Raw genomic sequence first — 22,964 nt, forward strand, 5'->3', positions numbered from 1 at the left:
CCCTCCTCAGCGAATCAGAGCGAGGCAGACTCAACGCGACCACACCCACAGACTAGAAAGCTCTTCTATTCTTCAGCGCACATGACGTCATCATTTGGAGCTGTTCATTTGTAACACACACACAAACAGAACACACACCAAATCAATTAGGCATTTGTCGACTTAACTCGACCCAAAGGTTCACTCAGTTTCTGTTTGTTAATTTTTCCCACCACAAGGCCTTGACTACTATCCATAAGTAGTTGGAAAAAGGGGGATATTTTTCCTCAGAATGCTGCTTGCTTACAGGTATTAGAGGACAGCATTTTGTGTTTTTTATTCATTCAATAAACTGTTTATGGACTGGAAACATAGTAATACAAATCAGAAGCTACCGTGACAAACCTGTGCTCTGTCAAAAGGGGTAAAATGAAATGATCACATGTGCCAATAATAATGGCCCACAGAGTCATGTGATCTCCCAGTGCTAACCAGAATACACCTGAATGCTCAGTGAAAGAAACCGTGTCGGGGAGAATTGCAATAAGGAAGGTTTAATTGCGGATATAATAGGGAATTTAGCATTTTGTGTCAGCCTAGGCACAAGACAAAAAATGTGTGTGTGTGAGACAGAGAGAGAGTTTTTTTGTGGCAAAATAAATAAAGCAATTAATTATTAACACATATTAATAATAATATTATTAATAATATATAAAAATATTTACTTTAATATTTATTGATTAGACAAAAAATAGCAACATAATATATAAATATACACAGTAAAATGTATTTTACTTATACATATAACAAATACATTTGATAAAAATAACAAAAATATTAAAAAGAAAATTTCATTTTAAATACCTACTGGAACAACTACACATGCACGTATGTGACGAATAAAATCTTGAATGTTGAATGCCTTCCATTAAAAAACAACAATATTTATTAACTCTTTTCTGTAACTCATCTGCTATATTTAGTGCTAGCAACACCTAAATTGTGAGTTCATTTCCCAGGGGAAACTGTTATGTACACCTGTATAAAAGTATCAAAGAAGCATAACAAGTTTAGACAAAAAAGACCAAAACAGATTCTAGAGCAAAGTGAAAACAGGATATTTTGAAGTGACTGATGATGGTCTAATTAAATTAGTATTTCATCTGCTCTCATCTGAGCCACGAGAGAGGTGTGAAAAGGTTTTGACAGTGCTGGGAACGGGAGAAAAAAAAACCTCTGTCCACAGATCCAAACACGTCTCACGGGTGTCCTCCTGTCACGCGTGTGCACACACCTCCAAACGGCTTCACAAAAGAAGACGTGACAGAGAGGGGCTTGCTCCGCCCCCCACCACAACCCACCGATTAAATAAACTCTTGCTAACAGCACTGGTGTCCCATCCTTTAGTCTCAACCCCCCTCCCCGAGGAGTAGTGAATTAATTTGTGTGAAGCTACCCAACATTAGAAAGGTGTGTTGAAAGGTGTCTGCTCATGTTTCAAATTAAATGCACTGCTGGTCAGCATTAGCACCTAGATGCCCGTCGAGGCTACGCGCCTGCCTCTGACACGTATCCGAGAGAGAGAGAGAGAAACTGGATTTGCCTGTTCACACTGGAATAATTAGAACATGTCAGGAAGAATTAATTTCCTCATATTTCAAAAGGATACACAGAAATTACCATGTTATTATATGACAGGGTCCCTGGGAGGATTGTATTAAATTTGATTTCCAGCGCAGCCCACACAACAAATTAAAGTCATAAATAAGATGGAAAGAAGCGGGGCACAGAGCATATGTTTATGGCAATGAGTGAAGCCAGGGGACCAGGAAGAACTATCTTCATTTCATTTTATTTAAATCAGGCCGACACTCTGTGTCTGAATGACAGCGCTTGCTAATGAGGGCTCAGGGTCTCTTTTATATTAGCAAAGAGAAACAGCCACTTAGTGGGTTAGACGCCGTGCACCTTTCCTCTACAACTCAACCAGCTGAGCATCTGCCTCCCCTAATGGACACATTACCGTGTGCCTACAAACTTACAAGGCCTGCAAAAGGTGAGGTCTCTCTTAACTTACATCTGCGCAGCAAATCAATTAAGCTTCGGAAAGCGGTTCCTCGTTTCACAGAGGGTTTTTTTTTCTCTCTCTCGCTGTTTTACGCTTCATTTGATGTTTGGGCTAGTTGAAGGAGACAGAACAAAGTTAAACAAGTTAAAACGTAACAATGTTAAACTACTTTCAAGTGCGCCGTTCATTCAGTGCGTCTGAGATGTGAAATTCGATAAAGGCCGCTATGTTGTTTAGCAGAAGACGTAGCTCAAATGAAATAAAGAAACTCCAAAATAACGACAGGAATGACTCAAAGTGAATCATATTTTTATCTCTCTGACTCACTAAGCGTTTGGGTGGGCATTGCACTTGTGAATGAAAGCATGTGGGAAGAATCTACCCCATTATATGCAGCAGAGAAGCAGAAGAGCTAATTATATTCCTACAAGTCAAGTGGTAATCAGATAGCCTCAGATTCATGGGCATGTTTTATGTGTACTGATGACCTCAGCAGTGTCTTCCTTTACAATCTACATGGGGTAAAATAAACAGATTTCTTTAACAAGTCACTCAACTATTCTCATCTAAAAATATCCCCCTAATTACTGGGAGACATATTCGTGCTTTACATCAAGAAGATACGTCAATGCGATAAACCCAACAATGATATGCGCACTGTCTCTAATAAAGTTTAAGAAGTTGCTGTGAGTCCAAAACATCACAACAAGCCGTCTTTTCAGACATGCTTCATGTAGGTGGCGGGCAAATACAAAATAACTATGTCTTCATATATTTAGCATAATTAGCAGAAAATGTATTAAAACAAAAATGAGTGTGGATAGTTTGCAAATGCAACAAAAATGCATAATACATAGTTTTGTGTTTGTCACCTTTATCATAATTAAGGTTATAAGGAATATTAAATGTGTTAATTTTTTTATAATTATTTTTCAATATTTTTATGCATATGTACAACAACGGTTAAATAAACATTTGTAAAAATTCATGTATTTCTTTAATAGGACATTTATAAATGTATTATATTTATTTTTATGATTTACATTTATTTATATAAATGTTGTCATTTATGCATAAAATGCATTATTAACCACAATTATAGTTTTTGTGCTAAATGACTTATTATTGTCAAAGTTTTCCTCTCGTTAAGTGCTTTAAGACTGGGGAAAATGCGCTGTAAATCTTTGATAAGGTGTATTAGCTTATTACAATTGTGCCGAGGCAGTGGAATACAGAAGAGAAGGAAACTCTCTGGAAATGGGCATCATTAGAGCCAAGTGCTCCCCTGGGCCCCACAAACTTTTAAATAATTTGCAAATCAATTAACTGGCAACTCTCAACATAACAAGGATTTCACACCCCAGGGTCAGGGCACATTATCAGCTCCGGAGGATTCATGGCATTTTGGGAGAAAAGTTCATGGTTGCAATCATTAATTCATTTTACAGGACTTTTAGTTATGCATTACTCTGCCCAGCTGTGGAAGCCAGGAGATTAATGACATGTTCCTCAGTGAGTCTATGGCCATGTATAGCTAATAAGAGAATGCCTTTTTACCTTGGTTACTGTCTTAACCATAAGACGATGGTAGACTGCCAAGTTCATATTATGTATAATTCTTCAGAAAATTAGATGAAGCACATCCAGCCATCAAAAGGACGATATATTAAATAAACCTTGGCAGAGGCCACTGTCCCAGTCATGACAGTGTGTTGCTGGGATGTTAGGTCACAGCGGGGTGATTGAAGACCACTGAAAATCTCATGCTCCAGATGATCAATGGTTCTAGGATGAAGTCAGACTGGTCTGCTAGACTACACCAGACGAATGTGGCACAAATAAATAGAGTTTATTTAATGTGAAAAACCCTGTAGATTGAGAGACCACACCTGTATATGTGCAGAAAAATGAGCACCGAGCCAGAATAGGATGTTTTTGGAGTCACCGAACAAAACCTCATGAGAACTAAATACTACAGCGAGGACCTCAACCATCGCAGATGTCTGAAGACCTTAGGACTTCCTTTAATGAGAATAATTCAATTTCCAACAATTAAATCTTATTCTAAATTCAAATTGATGAAATTTTATGTTCTATCGGGCGGAAAGAAGAGAACGAATAATTTTTTTTCCCCCGATGGGGCTGATGAAATTAAAATGCCGAACCCTTTTGAACAACATCTCTGACAACAATCAAGAAGAGGGTCAGTGGAGAACTGTAGCTAGAGAGAGACTGTTGATAGATGGGAAAATAACCACCAAAAGGTTATTCATTTTCATTAGGGGTCCAGGAGAGCTGTTTATTTAATTTTTTTAACAGAAAATCACTCCTGGAGACACCGGCCCCACAGAGACATCAACAGCGAGACACACTAAATGCAAAATGAAGGAAGGCTCCAGCAGCTTTATTAGATGAATGGCACACTCTGACAAAGAGTGTATTCTGCCTGTTCAAACAGATGCCGTCGCCTCTTCCTCAGGTGTTTCCAAATGAGTGATTAAACGCCGGGCGCAAGCGAACCACGCGTTCACCCAAATTACTTACTGCCTCATTTTGTGATTAATTAAACACGCAGATTAAAGTTGCAAAGGAATTTAGATTTATAGTGGTGTTAGGTCTCATAGGTTTGGTAAGCATCAGAGCATTAGAGAAAGAATGTTGGACAGGTTGATTTCTTCTCTTCCTCATATTTAAACAGCGTGCGAACTATGAAATAAAAAAACACTGGACAAATATAATTTTTTTAACACATATTGATAGCTTTAAAATAATGCATCTCTCGCCGAAAGCTTGGCCTTGGCCTAGCATTTTGCATTTAAATGACTGAAATGTGTTTTGAAATAAAAAAAATTCCTCTCAGATCATCAGTTTGCATAGTTTAAGTTGCTTAAAACTACTTACCGTTTATTTATTTTTTTATTGTATATAAGATTTTGGTCCTGACTAACTTTAAATGGCTATGCTTTGACTTACTACTACTAAAAAAAAATTCTCAAAGTTTTCTATGCGGAAAGATAAAATGCTGGCCCTTGCTCTAAGTGTTCAGTCTAACCCACCCACATACACACACTCGCACCGGCCTAAATGCTGACACGGCGCCAACCTGATGTATAGTACAAGGCTTACACTGTTACCCTCAGTGCTGGAGCGATGCCAGCGTATAGGCCTGATGTTTACTGTTCTAACTCAAGTGGTCCTTTCACCTTCATTCAGACTAACAATCAGCGTTTCATTCCCTAAATAGAGACCTGACCCTGTGACATATCAATGTTAATATCTGTGTTCACAAGTCCCGGAATGATACAGCTGTTCTGTAGTGGCGGCGGTACGAAACAGATCATGCATCTTTATCCTGAATGGTAAGACAAAAACCACTGCGGAAGTTGACAAAAACTCAGCGAGAGTGGTATCATAATTGTTCCCAGCATGATTTTCCAATAATATTTCAAGCCTCCATTTATGACTCTTCCCAATAAGAGTTAGAAGCTGGGCAGACAAAAGCTGTAATCACTCCTTGCCCCTTTGTTATTTCTCCATTCAGCTCACCTCACAGATCTGCCTCTCTTTCCTCTGACAGCCATTCAGAGCAGACTTAACACGCCAGCGACACGCACTAAAACCGCAGCTAAAATAAAAAGTGCCTTGCCTGGTGTAATAGAGCATATTGATCTGATCCGAAGACGCTGTTTGACTTGAAATCACGGGGATAAGGCTGCTGCATTAGCGTGCGGCCCTGAACTTTGAGCTAGAATATGCCATTCTCAGTGGCCTAATTATGCAGGGCCAACAGTGGGGCTTTCTGCACACTAATATAACTCTGTCCTGCAACTCATATCGAAGTGACATTTGAAAAAAGATTAATATGAACTTAACTTTCAGGAAGCTTGTTTGCTCAAAATTACCAGGAGCAACACTTTGCCAGATATGATCTTTATTACTATGCTGGAAAGAGAAAACTCCCATTTAAGACATATTGTGGAAGAAAACTGCAGCCGTATATTGACTGTTTACTAAGACCCTGTCTGTGTTTCTTTAAAAGGGGCTCTTTCTTCATTGCTGTGAATGCTCTTATTGAGGGCAACTGGCAGCCTGAAAGTACCAATAACATAGCTGGTATTAGCATAAAGAATAGATTCACTCTATACACACAGATTGAAGCGGGTGTTTGTGGGGAATGTAGAGTTAGGTTCTAACAAGCAAATCAGTTTTTGAATGACTACTTTATGCCTTTTAAAAGTACTAAAGAGACTATAATCTACATAAAATCATTAATATATGGCATTTTATATGTGCACATGGGCTCTTCTTCAAGCAATTTTAGTTCCAGGAAAGTGACGCAGAACAAAACAGCACACTCATCATTGTAATCATTTGTGTAAGCCCACCATTTCCTGTGTTGATGAAGCATGTACAGTGGTTTCATGAGTTAAAAATCATAGTGAAAAGACATAAAGGGGTAAGACAGTAGCAATCATGGTGATGGGGGGGCTGTGTTAATGGAGCAGTGATGCACAAGTGATGTTGGACAAGAGGCATAAACCAAAATCTACAGTTTCTACTTACATAAACAGAAAGACTTTATCCCCAGCTCCCAAAGATCACTGGTGAGTTGATTTTGAGTTCATGAAAATGACCTACAACAGAACAAAGATAAATGTGTTTAAGTTTACATGGCTTTTTGAAATAATGTGTACATATCAGGGTTGGGCAAAACTCAGAATTGGCTTCCTTACGATCACTTTAAAATCAAGTAAATGCATCCTTGCAGAATAAAAGCATTTTTATTAAAGAGAAAAAAAATGAGGCAGAAGAACAGACAATGGTGAGAGGATGTCAGAGGATTGAAGTGAAGTGAGGTTGCTGGCAGACGGTCAGAGTCCCAGCAGATGAAGTTAAACAGTCATAGCGCCGCACAACCTCTACTTACTCTGCTCTCACCCTGAGGGACTCAATCCTAGACAATGTTTAGAGTCCACTTCTCTAATACCTCATTAATCTGTCCCTGCACTGTTTGATTCAACTAATAAATGGCTTTCATACAAAGCACTTGTTATCCCTAATTCCTCTCTCTGCAGAGCACTAATGATTTATTTAGTTACACGCACTGCTAGTTCTAGCAGGTCTTCTGAGGTCCTCCAGCAACGGCGGCACCACCAAGGAAACACAAACAAACAGACGGTGCACCAAAACCACCAACAACACCCAATTTCACCATTATCCGACCATCCATATGTGTAGCATTACGCCTCCCCTGCATGTGACGGAAGAGAGAGAGGAAGAGTTGTGCACAAACCTCATGGATGTTCATTTCTCCACATTATTCTGTTTTTCACAACAAGCAGGAATCTCATTACCAGCTGATTTATACAATTAGCCTGCCTCGGCATCACCAATTAAACAAGGACACAGGGGTTTGAGGTCACAGCTAATTGATCCGGCTGCAATTTGAGCCATCTCTGCTAGCACAGAAATCTGCCTTGGCTTCCCATGCAAGCGTCGGAGATCTAAGTCAAATGCATAGACCAAGTAAATGGCTGTGTGGGAGGGTGGGTTAATAGAATAAACTGAGAGATCTTTGGTCTCCAATGGATCTGAATGTGGCAACCTTGAAGCTGAAGGTGACAATGGGAGAAAAGAGGCAGGAGGTCTGACCCTCGTGTGAATGGAAAGCTGTTGTCATCTTAATAGCACCTCTGAGCTGACAGTCTATTCCACGTTCTCAAAGGACCATGCCACAGGCCTGACTGCCTCCTAGTTCACACCGCACACACACACACAGTGTGCATTTGTGTGTACACGCTCACATACATCTCTCACAGAGTTCGTGCCAGCTCTCTTTCGTGCCTCACTAACACACAAACCCTTAACAGCAGTGGTAATTCTTTAAACGCTTTCCTCTTTGTGAGCCACACAACATTGGACTAATACCTGTTACGCTTGAATAAATACAGGAATGTTTTCATAGCAGAGGGCAAAAAAAGAAAAGTAATTTATTTAATTATAATTTAATTTAATTATAACTTGATGCTAAATTATAAAAAAAAGTAACAAGCTTGTGTGATGGAAAATGGTGCAATTTTATAATCATGCTTTATTTAAGCTTGTTTGGATGAAAAAAAAGCCCTTGTCATTGAGAAGAAGATGACAATGATATAAAAGACTGTGGCAGTCCACTGTAGTGTAAAGCAGAGCTGGATTAAACAGGACTTCACTGCCGTTTCTAAATGGGTGATCATGAATTCATTAAAAGGGGTTCCAATCAGCACCAGCCTGTTTTTATTAGTCACCCAACAGTTTTATTACTGATTCATTGTGTCCACAATTACCACTGCGGCTTTCTCACATGTTGAGCTCTGTTTTTTTTCTCTCTCTTCTTGACAACGACTGCAGTGATGAAGTAGCTGTGGTTGTGCAAATGGGAGCTGAAATAAAGAGAGATGAAGAAAGGAAGAACTGTTCGAGTAGCCGAGCGTCTTGGCAAATTACTAGACGAGAAGCTAAAGCCCATTAAACCCCATGAGGACAGACTAGGGGGCACCCCAAAAATTAATGATAGGTTTTCCTGCGAAACAACCTTCAGCCATAGTGCATCGGATAAAGAATCGAGCTGTTTAAATGAAAACAGATTTTATTTTCAAATGCGCTGAATATTTCAGAGAGGTTAAGTGGGGTGCTTAAAGCTCGTGTCGGTGAGGCCAATCCATCGACCATGACAGTGACTCCAGCTAGACCCTCCAACAAACACACTAGCACAAACTGACTCCAAGAGCACAAGCCAATGGATACACACACATGAAATGACGTAAGAGTAACTGATGCTCCAAAGACCTCCATTCTCCTTCGTTCAACCATTCACAAGTTAATAAAACAAGAGTGGGAATGTTACCTTTGCCCTTAGCCAGTGATATACCTTCTTTACATTTTATTCAAGAAGAAAAGTCCTTTCACAAATCCAATGAGACTTCAAATTCCAGGCATGTGTTCATCTGCAGTAGGTTCGGCTGATTTAATCAATCCTCTGCATAACAGCGCTGTGTCTTTGACTGTCATATGACAAGAGTTGGGAATCAGTGACTAACCTCGATTAGAAGCCTTGCTCTTGCACAGCAGATGCAGGCAGCTTGTTTTAAATATATTTGCAAAAGTGGGAGAAGTACAGTAGCGTGCTTTACATAATACGCTGTTAATGTGTACTGATAAGAGACCTTTAAGAGGCTGAACTCTAAGGCAAAGTGGTTCCCATGGGTCAAATATAGATGAAATCCTTCATCTTTCTGAGCGTGGACATGCTGCACTCTCCTAAGGAGGGAACGTTTTCATTTGCATCGACTTTGCCTTAGCTTTCTTCTGACCCAGCAACCTGCAAAAAATAAAATAGCTTTAAATGTCCTATTTCCCCCAGTCCAGAACATGTTAAGAGGGGATTTAGGGGAAGTAGTTATTGGGACAAAAGAGGCAATATCCCCCATCAGCAGGACGGTCTCTTACCTGGTAGAGGACAGGTTATCTCTGTACTAACAGCAGGACCACTGATGGGAGAAGAGGTGGGGGTGGGTTGAAAATAAAGCAGAACAGAGCCGATAGACGGGCCACTCACACCCAGCAGTGGGCGGAAGAGCAAAAGAGGTAAAGTGGTGTTTTTGTCAGATCCAATATTCCCTCTGACAAAAATCAAGTAGTGTGTGCACACAGCTGACAGATCTGCAGGTGTAAAAGCACGGAACCAGATATTAAGTACAGATGTAAGGGCTGTGAATTGAGAGTGTCCTTTCAATTCCAATTCAATTCCTGAATTTGAATTAAATTTGAGCTGAGGTGGCAAACAGGATGCAGAATTGCATTTTAAATGTAAATAAAGTACAGCAGTGAAATGTAAAAGTAACTGTAATTCAAAGAAATTCATGTACTGTAACTATAATTTTTAACTTGACAAAAGCTGACAAATAAACATTTGAAAGGTTTTTAGAGAGAAGAATAGATAAGAAGATAGAATATACAGTACAGTAGATAAATATGAAATACCACCTATAGAAATTCTGTTTACCAAAACTTAATATTTAATATGATTAATTATATTGGTATCATTTTATTTTAAGGTCCAATTCTCACTATTAACTAGTTGCTTACTAGCATGCATAATAAAATAGCATATTGGCTGTTTATTAGTATTTATAGGCACATATGAATGCTTTATTATGTTTGACCATGTTCAAGACCCCTTAACCCGACCCAATGCCAATGAAATTTGATTTCAATTCAAGTCCCAATTCAATTTCCTGTGGCATGTGGCCAGTTCAGTTCAAATTCAAACTGATACACACTTCTAATTCTTCAATCTGGATTGTTTCAGGTCCACAGATGAGCAATAATGAACCCATAAGTGGGATTCACAGAAAACTGTGAATCCAAAGAAACCAACTTTCTTCCACAGGAATAAAATAAGACTTTTTTTCATTCTATTCATTCATTTTTTTTCATTTCATCCCCCTCTTTGAATGTCCACATGCTTCACTTAAGACGGCCTGCTTACAGCCGAGGGTGTTTATAAAGCGCATTTCACGACTTCCATCGTGGATGGGGGAGGTTTTTAAATCAAACATCTCTCCTTGGACTTGCAGACAGCACTGCGGCCAAGCCAGACTTTCATGTCCGACAGTGGAGATACATTTCATGTGATTTACTCTGCTGTGAAATAACAACAACGAAAGTCCGTATTAGGGGAAGAAAGGGTTGACCGGCATCCACAGGCCTCAAATCCACCCCGAGAGGAATTCAAGTCCCAGCTGGTAAAATATACTCTCACCGGTTCTCTGCGAAGCAGACTACACACATTTCAGTAAATGATTAGAATGCAATTGCAGCAAAAGTGAGAGACTCACTTTTCTTTTTTATCATCGATTTGACGTCAGTCGATGCAGTTTATTCCCTAGCCATGACACAAAGCACTTTTTTTCTCCCCCTATTTATCCGTCCCTACTATTGAGTTGGGTTATGGAAACAAGTCTGCTTCTCTTTCTCTCTTTCCCAGGTAATGTGTTTATTCTCCTGGTCTCATCTTCTAGTTTACGGGGCTGCTGGCCGTTCTCTCTCTCTCTCGCTCTCTTATCGCCCATGCTCGCACGGGGCATTTTAGCTGCTGAAATCCTGTTCACCACATACCGGTTTTAGAATCTGTGAAATGAGTGCCGAAGAAGCGTGGCCACAATGTCTGCCTGTGTTGCCAATGGCCTCGAAAATGGGTCCGGGAGCTTTTTGTCCAGGGAATGCATAAATGGAAGTTTTTAACACCTCAAAGAAAGGCAGTGCCTTTGTGTGGCCAGACGAGAGAGAGCCCTGGCTCTCCTGAGGAGGCAGACATGCTGAGTGCAACAGGACAAAGAACCCAGAACCTGAAGCAGCAGGAGCACATGTACACACACACACACACACACACCTGCCTCACACGCACACACACTTTTATGGTATAATACGCACACAATGGACATAAGAAACATATACGCGGATAAAGGCATGAGGCACGCACACACAGGTCAAGTTTGTGGAATAACACAGACGATTGCTGAATGTTTGAACATTCACTGACTCCCATGAAGCGTAATCCAGAAATATTTGAACCTGCAGTGACAGTTTAGTAGATTATCATGGGATAAACATATTCTAATAAATTGACATCATTTATTCAAAACAGCTTTTTTAAGATCATTATCTAGATTTATGCCTAAAATAAAGTATTGAATAAAGTATTTTAGAAACAGTTCTCAGGTTAGTTTTGGATGTCTAACCAAATCGTATGCAATTCACCCAAATAAAATGTAATTTAAAATTCTGTTGATTGAAATTACAATATAAAGAATAAATAATTGAAATATCTGCACAGCCACAGCAGATAAAGACAAAAATAAAATAAAAAAATAAGATGAATTATGCAGATGCTGATCAAATCGTACTCATAAAACAAAACAGAGATGAAATACTTAAATGGGACTGATAACTAAAGCCTGAAAACAAGTCAACAAATGCTGCCGCATTGATAAATGTGCTTCCTGCCATTGAAAACAAATTACTCCCATACAGATTATCCTCATTGCAATTCATTTGATTTTGTTTTTCAGACAAATATAAAAAGACAGGTCGTGCAGACAATCAGAGTGGCTATGCTCCGGCTGCCTACAATAAGCATTTAAATGCAAATATGCCTGATGCACAAAGAACCTGCAACTTCTGTCAGTGGCAACATAATCAACCTGCAATTGTCTCCTGACTCGGAGTCATTTCCAGTGACAAGGTCTAAGCAGCAAGCATCTGTATTCAAATTACCGCACTATTTAAGGCCGCAGTCTGTACAGGGATATTTTTCCTACGGTAAGTCGTGCTGAAAGTCAATCATATGGTGAATTAAACCAGAATGGAATCAATCGATCCAGAAAAGATCAGGTTACAAACAGGCCCGGCGGTTAGGTGCAAATTATTTGTGTTGTTCTTGTTCAGATGCAGGTGTGTGTGTACGGCAAAGTCCCATTTTTCAAATATTACATTAGCAATTGAATTGAAATCTTCACGGTTCGCATTCTCTGTGAATGAACAGAGACCATTTTAATGAAGAGATGTGGTCAAGAACACAGATGAAGGAAAAGGAATTATGTGCAGTACTCTCCTTCAGAAACCTTAGTTAAGTATGCCAAGAGAGGCCTTGGTTCCCCAAGGGTGGCTTTTGTGGTATGTTAAATCTGAAAAATATTTCAGGTCTCGATATGAATGATGAAATAACAAAAAAGAGGTTACGACTCATCGGAACTTGCATTCTTCATGCACAAATTCACTTTTAATTCTTTTACCAGCAAGCAGGGAGGAGCAAATTGTGCTCTAGGGTTTTGACTGGTGGCTTCATGAAAATCCAGAAGCATTCTGCCGTGTTTTCTCAGGCAGAGCAAAGGTAAGAGTAAAAATAAAGACAAAAAAATCTGCTTTTCTTTACTTTTAATTTACATCTTAAAGTTCAAGAGCATGATCAAATTCCTGCTCAAACTATGTTTGATATAGTTCAATGGGGGATCTGTTCTATGGAGAAGATAAAATAATTCATAACGCTTTTCATTTTTGCATACATTTTCTCTTTTACAAAGTCTTACAGCAAGAATGTCAGCATAGATGTAAATCTTCAACACTAAGAAAATCGTTTTCATTTTTTTTTTCTTAAAAAAAACCTTATTAACCACCTTTTAAAAATCACCTCAAAATCTACAATCACTAAGCATATGCAAACAAATCCATTAATTACAAAAAAAAAAAAAATGTTGGCTTGAGAATTTTTTTTCGTTCTTAATTTTTAAGAGAGGAAAATAATTTAAAATATGGACACAAATCTCAGCTGACAGGACTGGGAGTCGCTCTTCACGGTCTCCACTATAAGCTAGAGCTTCTCAGACTGTACGAGAGAGAGAGAAAGAGAGAGAGGGAGAAAGAGAGCTCCTCTCTCTTCTCGGTGGTTCCCTTCTTCCCCCCCTCGGAGAAAACAAATGTAGTGTTTGAGTCACTGATCGGTGGTGTAATTGAGTTTAACACTCTTTTTTTTTTTGCTCCAGGAAAAAACAGAGTCTTTGAAATGAGGAGGTCAAATTACCTCTCCAGTCAGGCAATAAATAAGTCAAACAAGGTAAGGGCTCCTGCCAGCATATATTAGTGCAGAATTCAATTAGTGAAAAACAAGAGATGCGTAGTTCTTCAGTTAGCTATTAGATGCACGTCCTTTCCCATGATGCTCTTATTCTGCACGAGGCAATCAGGCAGGAGTACACCGCTGATGGAGGACTGCTTTAAAGAAATCCACTCTGTTCCAGAGATAGTGGGGGGGCTTGGCGAAATTACAGGTCACATGACCAGTGCAGCAAGTCAAAGGGTGAGATTATTATTCCTCTTTCTGTGCCCTCTCGCAAAAAGCCAGACAGCTATGATCTACCAACCTAATATATTCAGTCAACAATTACGTGCCTCGTCATTATTTTTTTTTTCATCTGAAAAACCCAAGGTAAGATTTAGTGTTGTTTTGGACTGGATTCACTTTCTTTGTAAGGGAAAATTTTTTTTTTAATTAAATTAACTTTTAAGTTGAGCAGAAGAACTTTTGTGGGGGGTAAACTATCACTTCAAAGGGACACTCTACATTAGTGTCTATGAAGTCCAAAAATGGACAGGCATAGTGTGTGGCGTATTATACATATTTTTTCCATTATGAAGCCGATATATGGAGCAGTTTCCATTGATTTTAGCACGGGAGTGCGGTGAGGCACATCAAGCGTGTACTTGACAGCGGTTGGACAATGTATAGAATTAGAAAGCAAGCTGGGCGCACACAAAAACGCACATACACGAACCCACACTGCAACACACCCAACTGGCTACAATGTCGCCTTTGTGACATAATGCTCCTTGCACAGTGGATTTTTGGAAAATAATCCAACTTTTCCTATCCTACGTATCCAGCAATAACAACTGACATCACGGTTCCAACCATATGCCCTGTGGTGCTCGTGCACGTTTTGCATTTTCTCAGCATGTAGGGGGGGTAAAAGAAACACTGTAAAATTGTTATTATATTCCAATCATGCCCAAGGAACCTATTACAGCATGGCACAGACCACATGAAACCTGAGGAACGCTGAGGAACACCAAAGATCAAAACAACAGACAATAGAAAGGAAAAACTACTACCACGACCATGTGCATTTGTGGGATCTGTTTCTCTTATGAGCTCCGTGAATGTGTGTCAAACGCAGGTGCTGGGAATCTAGCAAGATGAGAAGCTCCCCTGGTGTTGATACACACATGCTCTTCAGCTCTGTTAGCCGATGATGGCGACGTGAGGTTAATATTATCAGCGCTGAAAGCACGACAGGTGGGTCACATGAACGGTCTCTAATTTTCTTTGCTGGCGGGACACATGGTTCATATTATTCTCTAGAAAAGCTGACAACGCTCCAATGAAAATATCAGGAGGCTTCCACCACCACTACTGTTCGCCGCACACTATTTTCAAGTGTTTCTTAGATTATGTAGCAAATGTAAATTTTCCCTCCCTACTGGGCTTTCGAAGGGTGAATTCAGAGGAAAGCTGAAACGTAAATAAATAAATGTGGGGAACCGAGGAGGCATGTGGGAAGGTGTTTAAGCCTAGGGGTGCGATGTGAATACAAGAAGACACAAGCTAAACACACGATTGACTCCTGCACCTTCTGTTCTAGCTTTCTCGAGATTTGTGTGCAGGGTCGACTTGATTAGCGCTCGCAAGATGAGGAACTCAAAGAAATGTAGATAATTAGAACATAGAAATTAGCCTTCACCTGAAACATCTGCACTCCGCTGCTGTTTACATGGCATATGTGTGTGTGCATGCTGAAAGAATCCCATCTGTATGTAATAAGGTAAAAGTCGATGCGGTGCTGCTTCTATTTTGCAGCTCACAACAGAGCCGAGGCTCAAGTGCGCCACAACACAGGCGTGAATTTTTTGAAGGTGAAAATACGACTCTTTTCTAAAGTCTGTGAAAAGGCTGCTAGATAAGCAGCATTTAGCCATAAATTCAGAGTCGGCCCTAAGCTTTTTTTTTTTTTTTTTTTTTTATGTATAGCTCACAGAGCGCAAAACCATGCCCTGCTGAAATCAAAAGCAGTAATAGTCAGGTTAGCCACTGTCATTCTAAGAGGGAAGTCGCTTGTGAAATTGTAAAATTGTGAAGCTCTCGCTGTCTATTTCACAGCCTACATTTTATGAACACTCGCTGAAATGATTTATAAAATAGAGGCTATCACATGGCAGCCAGTGTTTGAGGCTCACAGAGGTGAAAGGCTCAAGCAATACTAATCTGCCTGCTGAAGACGGCTGCTAATAATACGCTCCTTTATCTCCTTTGCTTAAACAGTGCATACCTTCAAGTTCACAAAAACGTGTGATACTCATCGAGCTCTCCAAGTGCAACAGAGTGGAGAGAGAGCAAGAAAAGAGAGAAAGAGAAAGAGACAGAGGACAAGGCCTTGCCATTTTCCCCTTCACATTCCTCGCAGATTCAAGTCCATTTTGCTCTGAAAGTCCTCTGCATGCCAAGCTGATAGAATACGAAAACAAGAGTCAAACTCTGTCCATTCCTCCCTTGTTTTCTCCCATTCATATTCAGCAGCCGTTGTACAGTGGCAGAACTAAATCAGACTCTCCAGAGAGGAGGAGAAATTTACCCTTGACATATTCAGTTTAAAGCTTAAGTTAATAATAAAAAACAGAGTTGAATTGTGGCTTCAGTATGTGTAATATATACAAAGTATAATTTGCACTATCAAAAAAAAGTATTTAACATTGAAGGTACAACCCCAGTAACTAACTGCTTTTTTAAAGAATTTAAATAAACAACCTAATGTACTTTTGTCTTCAAAACAACTATATAAAAATATATTTTAAAAAAAAATCTACTGTTGTGAATAGCACTGCATAACAGGGTTAAGAGAGTGGCTGAACATTAATGGGCCGATATCTGTATGCATATTTTCTGCCCAATAGCTAAAGCTGAAAGGGCCCAGATGAAATCTGTGCGGTAAAGATGATATCATAGCATTGTGGTTGCACAGCAGAGTGGCAGACACATACCTCACTCTAGAGAGAGAGAAGAAAAAACTAAACTCAAAATAATATTTCTCCTTGCCGTTCCCATTTGAATATTCATCCCGTTTCCACGTCCCCAGAAACTCTTCTAATCAGAGTCACTTCCCCTTTAATCACTGGGGCTGTAATTATGATTTGATAAAGCATTTTAGCGCACTCTTCAGTGTCACTCACATATCTATGCTTGGAATACCGTATTAAGAGCTGTCAGCCCTTAAGAGGAGCACTTCCCAAACAGTGCTGATCCAAATATGGCAAACACGCCCATCGGCTCTAATTGAAATTATTACAGGTTGGAACATGCTAATGCTACAGCTAATGTTTCCCCTGAAAGCAGGCAAGTCGAGGGGAATGCAATGAGTCTAGCAGACTCAACTAAGATTCCTCTACTTCACTCTGATGTGCAGTAATTGTTTAAACCTGAGTGGAAATGGCTGAGTGCCTTTTTTCGCCGTACGCCAACAAAAAAAAAAAGAAAGAAAAGAAAAGAGAAACAGCCCTGTGTAGCACTTTCCTATTCTGTTTTTCGCTTTCTAATTCAGTCCAACACAAGGACTGAAGGAAAAGCTTCTCTGGTTCCATGTTCATCTTGGAAGAGCGAGCGTTCGAGGATGATCGTTGACCACAAGTTGATAATGATGACGATTTAATTAGAAGCCTCTCTCTGGTCTGGAGTCAGCCCAAACTCCTCCACCCTGCAGATGGAATAAATTTAGCAACAGTGAAGAAGAGTAGAGCCATCTTTTGCTTCTTTCTTCCACCACTCCCTCCCCACTTACAACTTCTCTTTCTTGTCATCTAAGTACCACCTCCAATCAGAGACAGAAAACATTCTTCCCCTCTGACACCCCACCGCAAGTCGTTCGTGCGCCATCATCGCTCAAGCTTGCATTCTCTTTGTGCGCATGCGCCTCAATGCTCTACATTACCAACATGTGGCGCATTGAAATATTAATATAATGCTCAAATAACATTAAAATAGCATTATATTAGTAGAGGCTGCTAAAAAAAGGTCCAGGAGGAGAAGAGTGCTTTCAAGGTAACAGCGGGAGCAGCTCTCGGCTGCAGTACCAAATGGAACGAGGTGAAAAGATCTGGCTCTGGGACGACCAGTGTTGTGGAGAAAATGTCTCATTTGCATTCTGGCAGGCCCTGGGGGTTTAGTTTAGCCCTGTGTCATAGTTTCAGTTTCTTTCCTGCTAGAGAAACAACTTGTGCTATGAGTGAGCTCTTTTCAGCTGCAGGCCCGTGACGGAGTGCTGCAGGACGACATGCCTGCCGGTGGAAAAAGGGTGGTGGCACTGTAAACCTGCCAGGATCGTTCCTTATTCCAGTGTTTTGTAGAGACTGCATGTTCCTGAACGCTGGCCTGCGATGAGTGATTTTGTGTGTGCCAGTGCGGGTATGCTGATAGATGTCAAAGAGGCTCCGAGGAAATACATGGGAGGCAAAAGCGCAAGATTTTCTCCATTATTCTAACAGATTTCTGCCATCCTATATGTAAAAAAAAAAAGATTACCACATTAGAGTTCATTTATTCAGCTTGACTTGGCTTTAGCTATAGACAGCTCTCTGACAAAGCCCTTTGACATTGGAGATTACTCATAAGAAAAATTAGGACTTAAATTATGTTCATAGCCCTTCTTGCCCAAAGATTTAAAATGACAAACTAATGAAAAAGAGAGTCATTTTTTAATTCAATTTCAAATTTGTTTTCCACTCCTCCACAAAAAAATATTCACTTTTTCCAGCCTGGTGTTTTCACTTTGGTGTGGTTAATATATCCTGGCAAAGCCAAAAAGAGAGAGAGCGGAAGAGAAAAGACTTCACTTTGAATATACTGCAGGATATAAATGAAGCCACACTAAGTTAAATAAAAATTACTTCAGTTCCATATATGAAGTTCAAATTACTTTTTTTGCACTACATAATTTTTCAAGTCTGAGTTCACTAAGCCTTAAACAGAAGATAAAATGAATAGAACTAAATAGAGTGCGAAATCTAGTAAATTCATACTACTTTGTTAAGATTTTGTCATTAAAGGGATAGGTCAACCAAAAAGTTATGTTTATCTTATCTTCAGTAGAACACAAACTGAGATTTTTAACTCAAACTGTTATAGTCTGTCAGTCATATAATAGAAGTAAATGGGCATCACGGCTTTGAAAGTAAAAAAAAAAAACATACACAAACAAACTGAGATTTTTAACTCAAACCGTTACAGTCTGTCGGTCATATAATAGAAGTAAATGGGCATCACTGCTTTGAAAGTTTTAAAAAAAACATACACAAACAAAACCAAATGAAACCCTGCGGCTCATGACGATTAGCCTGACTACGTCAGACTATGTACTTCTGCTCAATTTCAGTTCGCTTCTTTACTCAGTCTGAGATGGCAAACCATCTCCCAGTTTTCCTCCGGCTCCAAAACAGCCGGCCAATCAACGAACAGAGAGCGGGCTGAGAGCCGTGATGTAGACGGTAAGCGCCAAATTTAAGATTGTAGTTTAGGTTAGGGAAATCGAAAACAACAGCAGACATGGAGACACAGGATGCTATTGGGAGAGTTTTTGTTTCACATTTTGAATGGGGGTGATGTTGTGGCCCTACTCACGACAGGGAAAAGTTAAATTTATCAACTGTTACCAATCATCAGCGAGAAACTGAGGCAGCCAAAGTCCAGTAAGGCAATAGTTGTGATTGTGTCCCCATTGGTTGCTCTCATGCAGGATCAGGTTAAGGAGGAAGCAAAACTTGGTCTCGATGGTTTTGTTTTTCGCAGTATTCCTGTGTTTACAGTGGAAGTTCGAGGCGGCTGAGCCGGCGAATAACACACATCATAACCAAACGTTATGTGACTGACTTACGGGTAACCAATGATTTTAAACTTCAGACAAGTGGGTGATCTCTTTAAGGTGTGGTCACAGTACTAAAATTTCCACAAAAGTTTATAGGCAAAAATGGTCCATTGTCTACTGTCACAAGAAAAAAAAAAACAATGACATCTGCGTGGGGAATTCTGTGGTATAAAATACAGCAGAACCCAGATTATTGCTGAAATGACTGTAAATGTGACAAAACCTTAAGCCGGCGGTTCCATGACCCCTATAGGATCATCTGAAACCCTCCTCCCACTCCATGCAGTTCTGAGCAGAGACACCTAGCTCCACAGCCACATCTCTGAATTAAGACATCATGACATCATTAGCTGCTGCGTCCCTTCACGTGGAGACCACTCAGACAGGCAGCTCTCTAAACTGTAAAGGCAAGAATGGCAGATCACGCGAACACACAGACACACACACTCTCTCATCACATTAGCTGCTGTCACTACTTGACCCGTCATCAAAGGCTGTTCATGGACACATCCATAACGGTAGTCAAGTGCTTTCTCACAGTCTGTCTGTTCGCTGCTGCACTACATCTTATTCCACTGACAGTCAGGTAGTAGCGCCTTTCACTTCTTCAGAAAGAAAGAGAGAAGGAGATAAGTGAGCGTGTGTGTGAGAGAGAGAGAGAGAACACTTGCGGTTTGGTCTGCCGAAGCCATTTTCTTGTGACGCACATGTACATCAACGGCAGAGAGCCTTTAAAACTGTGAGCGGCTGCACATAATCGCGGAATAAGGAAACAAAAGAGGCTGGTTTCAGAAATACTCCAGCTGAACTACGGTCAGACACATAGCCACAAAATTCCTTACCAACCTCCTTTGTCACTTTAATTTGCTTCTGGCTTTATGCATCTTGAGTTTCCATACATACACACACAAAATAACTGTGGGAGACGTGATTTTGCCATCTAATTTTTCCATGTAATTTTCCAGACTTTCAGATTTCCTATAAACTAGCATAATGAGTCTGCAATTAGCTACCTTCTTTCTAGAAGATCCTTATTATCACAAAATCAGTGCTTAAGTGATTACAATACCGTTTAAGAAGACAGCATTGGGCTTTCTTTCACAAAACAGAAAAGTCCACGAGAATTCAAAGGCCTTTTTGCCTTGACAGCAATTCTGCTCTGAACTTCAGGGTGGATAATTCTTTAACACAATCTATATCTATATATGATTGAAATAAACACTAATTTCAGACACAACCTTTAATCTTTTTGAGCACATGTGTACTAAAGTGTAAGGTAGAGGGTAATTTGACAGCTTGATCTTTCTTGCTCACATTTGATCTAACGGCAAGGCATTCTAAGTGGGCGGAGTCTTCTGCTGGGGGTCATACAGATCCCTTTGTAATGGAAAACATAGCATCTTAGGTTAATGATCAATTATTCGCTACTACGAAAGGCCGGGATTATCACAAATCCTGTGCTAAAAAAAAACCCCAGCTAGCTCCCAATCAGAGCCTGATTCCCTTAATCTGTGTTTGACAATGATTTAGCTAACACAGTACACTTTCACTATAAGATGATGCAATATGAAATTTATGATCTGAACAAAAAGATTTACTTGGTTTTAAAAGCTAAAGTTTCAGACGAAAACGTCACAGGAAGTTACTAAATCTCAATTATAACAATTTAATGATTTTTAAATCTGCTCATCAATTCATGTCATTCATACCCCAATAAACCAGATGAAATCATCACCTGTGCTCAGAGCTCTTCGTATTAATAACAAAAAATTAACAAGATGCCAATGCAAAATCATCGACTTTCCAGTTATTTTTACGATGCCTATAAAACACATCATACAGACCTTTCAGCAATTGCAATAGTGAATTCCTTCTCAAAACAAAAAAAAATCTTTTTTAAACACAAAACAACTGATCCACCATTCAGCAATATTTGCTACTAACTAGTTTGAGGATGAAAAAAGCAAGAACAATCGCGAGCAGAGAAAGGACTAGTCCAGAGTCCATATCAAAAGATTTATTCTCATTATTTATTCATGCACCAATTAAAGGTTAAACATGTGCCAAAGCCTGTGTGTCAGAGAGCAGCTGTAGCGAGCGAGAGGGAGAGAGAGAGAGGAGGCCACAACAAGAAGGTTAAGGAAAAAGCAAACTAACTTTGTCTTGAAATGGTTTTGGCCAGGAGACAAGCTCTCCGCAAAAGAGCACGGACTGGCATAAACATTTGTACAAAATTATAAGTGCATTTGGAGACGCATGCAGGAGTCAACCGCCTGCACACGGTTCCCCGCGCTCGCTCTCTCCCAGCAAACCCTCCACCCCAGAGCGCGTGTGTGTATACAGGCTCCAAACCACTGCATTTTAATTACTGCCAGCAAGCACAGCAAACCCCTTTGAAATGGAAATGGACTCAGAATCTTCCTCTGCACCGCAGAAATCTTCTTCTGATTTGAAAAAAAAAAATCTAAACAACAACAATATGCCACACCAGAGCCTAGACCTGATAATGCTGATTATAACCACCAATAAAGCCAGTGTCAACAACCTCACGCTCCCAGAGATCCCTAGCATTAAATCTACATATTCATGCGTGCTCATAAAAGAGCTATAGGAGATAGAACGGTGGAAAAAAAATATTCAATATTGTCAAAGGTATATTTGTCATGTACCTAATTTCACATAAAGTGTCACGCTACATCAAGTTCAAGACATTTTGATTCGAGCAATGGTGTGTATTGATGGGAAACATTCAAAGAGCAGCTCTATATTGTGTTAGCACATCCTGTTATCAGGCAAATGTTGTGAGAAAAGAAAGCATTTAGTAATATTTCAGAGTGGAAAGCATCTGTGTCTCCGCTTTATTGTGCAGCACAGGCCGTATGTGAACATGTGTTTTCAGTAGTGGGCAAAAAGCATGCCCTTCGTTAACAAAGAGTGACCAAGACATCAAAGACATCTTCAATTTTTTGATTCTCACATGATTGTAATCTCTAGACCTGAGGTTGCATAAGACATTGTGAGAGAAAAAGGCATTTTCAGCGTGGATTGTCGCTGAAAGACACGGCCATCTGTATTGGCATTTCGCAAGGACTCCTGAGCTATAGCTTCACTATCTTTTTTTCAGACACAAGACTGCAATTTGGGCGTGTTGTTAAGCCACAGATAAGTATAGGTTGGATAATTTGTACTTGTGCTGGATGAAAGAAATACTTAAGTCCTAATGTTAAAGGTCTTCACAAGACTACAAATCTATTTATTTACTATCTGTCATTTGATTGTTACAGCTTTGATTTGATTTCGGTGTGTGTCCAGGGTCAGCATTCCTGCCTATGTAAATCATTAAATCATAGAAGATGGGTGCCCTGGGGATCTGGAGCAGCTGTCAGCGTGCCAGCTTCATTGATGACAATGGA

At 39.8% G+C, this 22,964-nt stretch overlaps 1 protein-coding gene across 1 annotated transcript in view; it reads right to left on the reverse strand.

The window, feature by feature from the left end:
* The window catches only part of LOC113105372 (transcription factor SOX-6-like), a 131,230-nt gene that overhangs the window by 103,461 nt on the left and 4,805 nt on the right, over nt 1-22,964 (reverse strand). Inside the window, exon 3 of the mRNA XM_026266408.1 lies at nt 6,611-6,681. The gene's annotated coding sequence lies outside the window, so the exon portion shown is untranslated. The remainder of the gene's footprint in view (nt 1-6,610; nt 6,682-22,964) is intronic.

The sequence above is a fragment of the Carassius auratus genome, chromosome 7 (assembly GCF_003368295.1).
Source record: "Carassius auratus strain Wakin chromosome 7, ASM336829v1, whole genome shotgun sequence".
Lineage (NCBI taxonomy): Eukaryota > Metazoa > Chordata > Actinopteri > Cypriniformes > Cyprinidae > Carassius > Carassius auratus.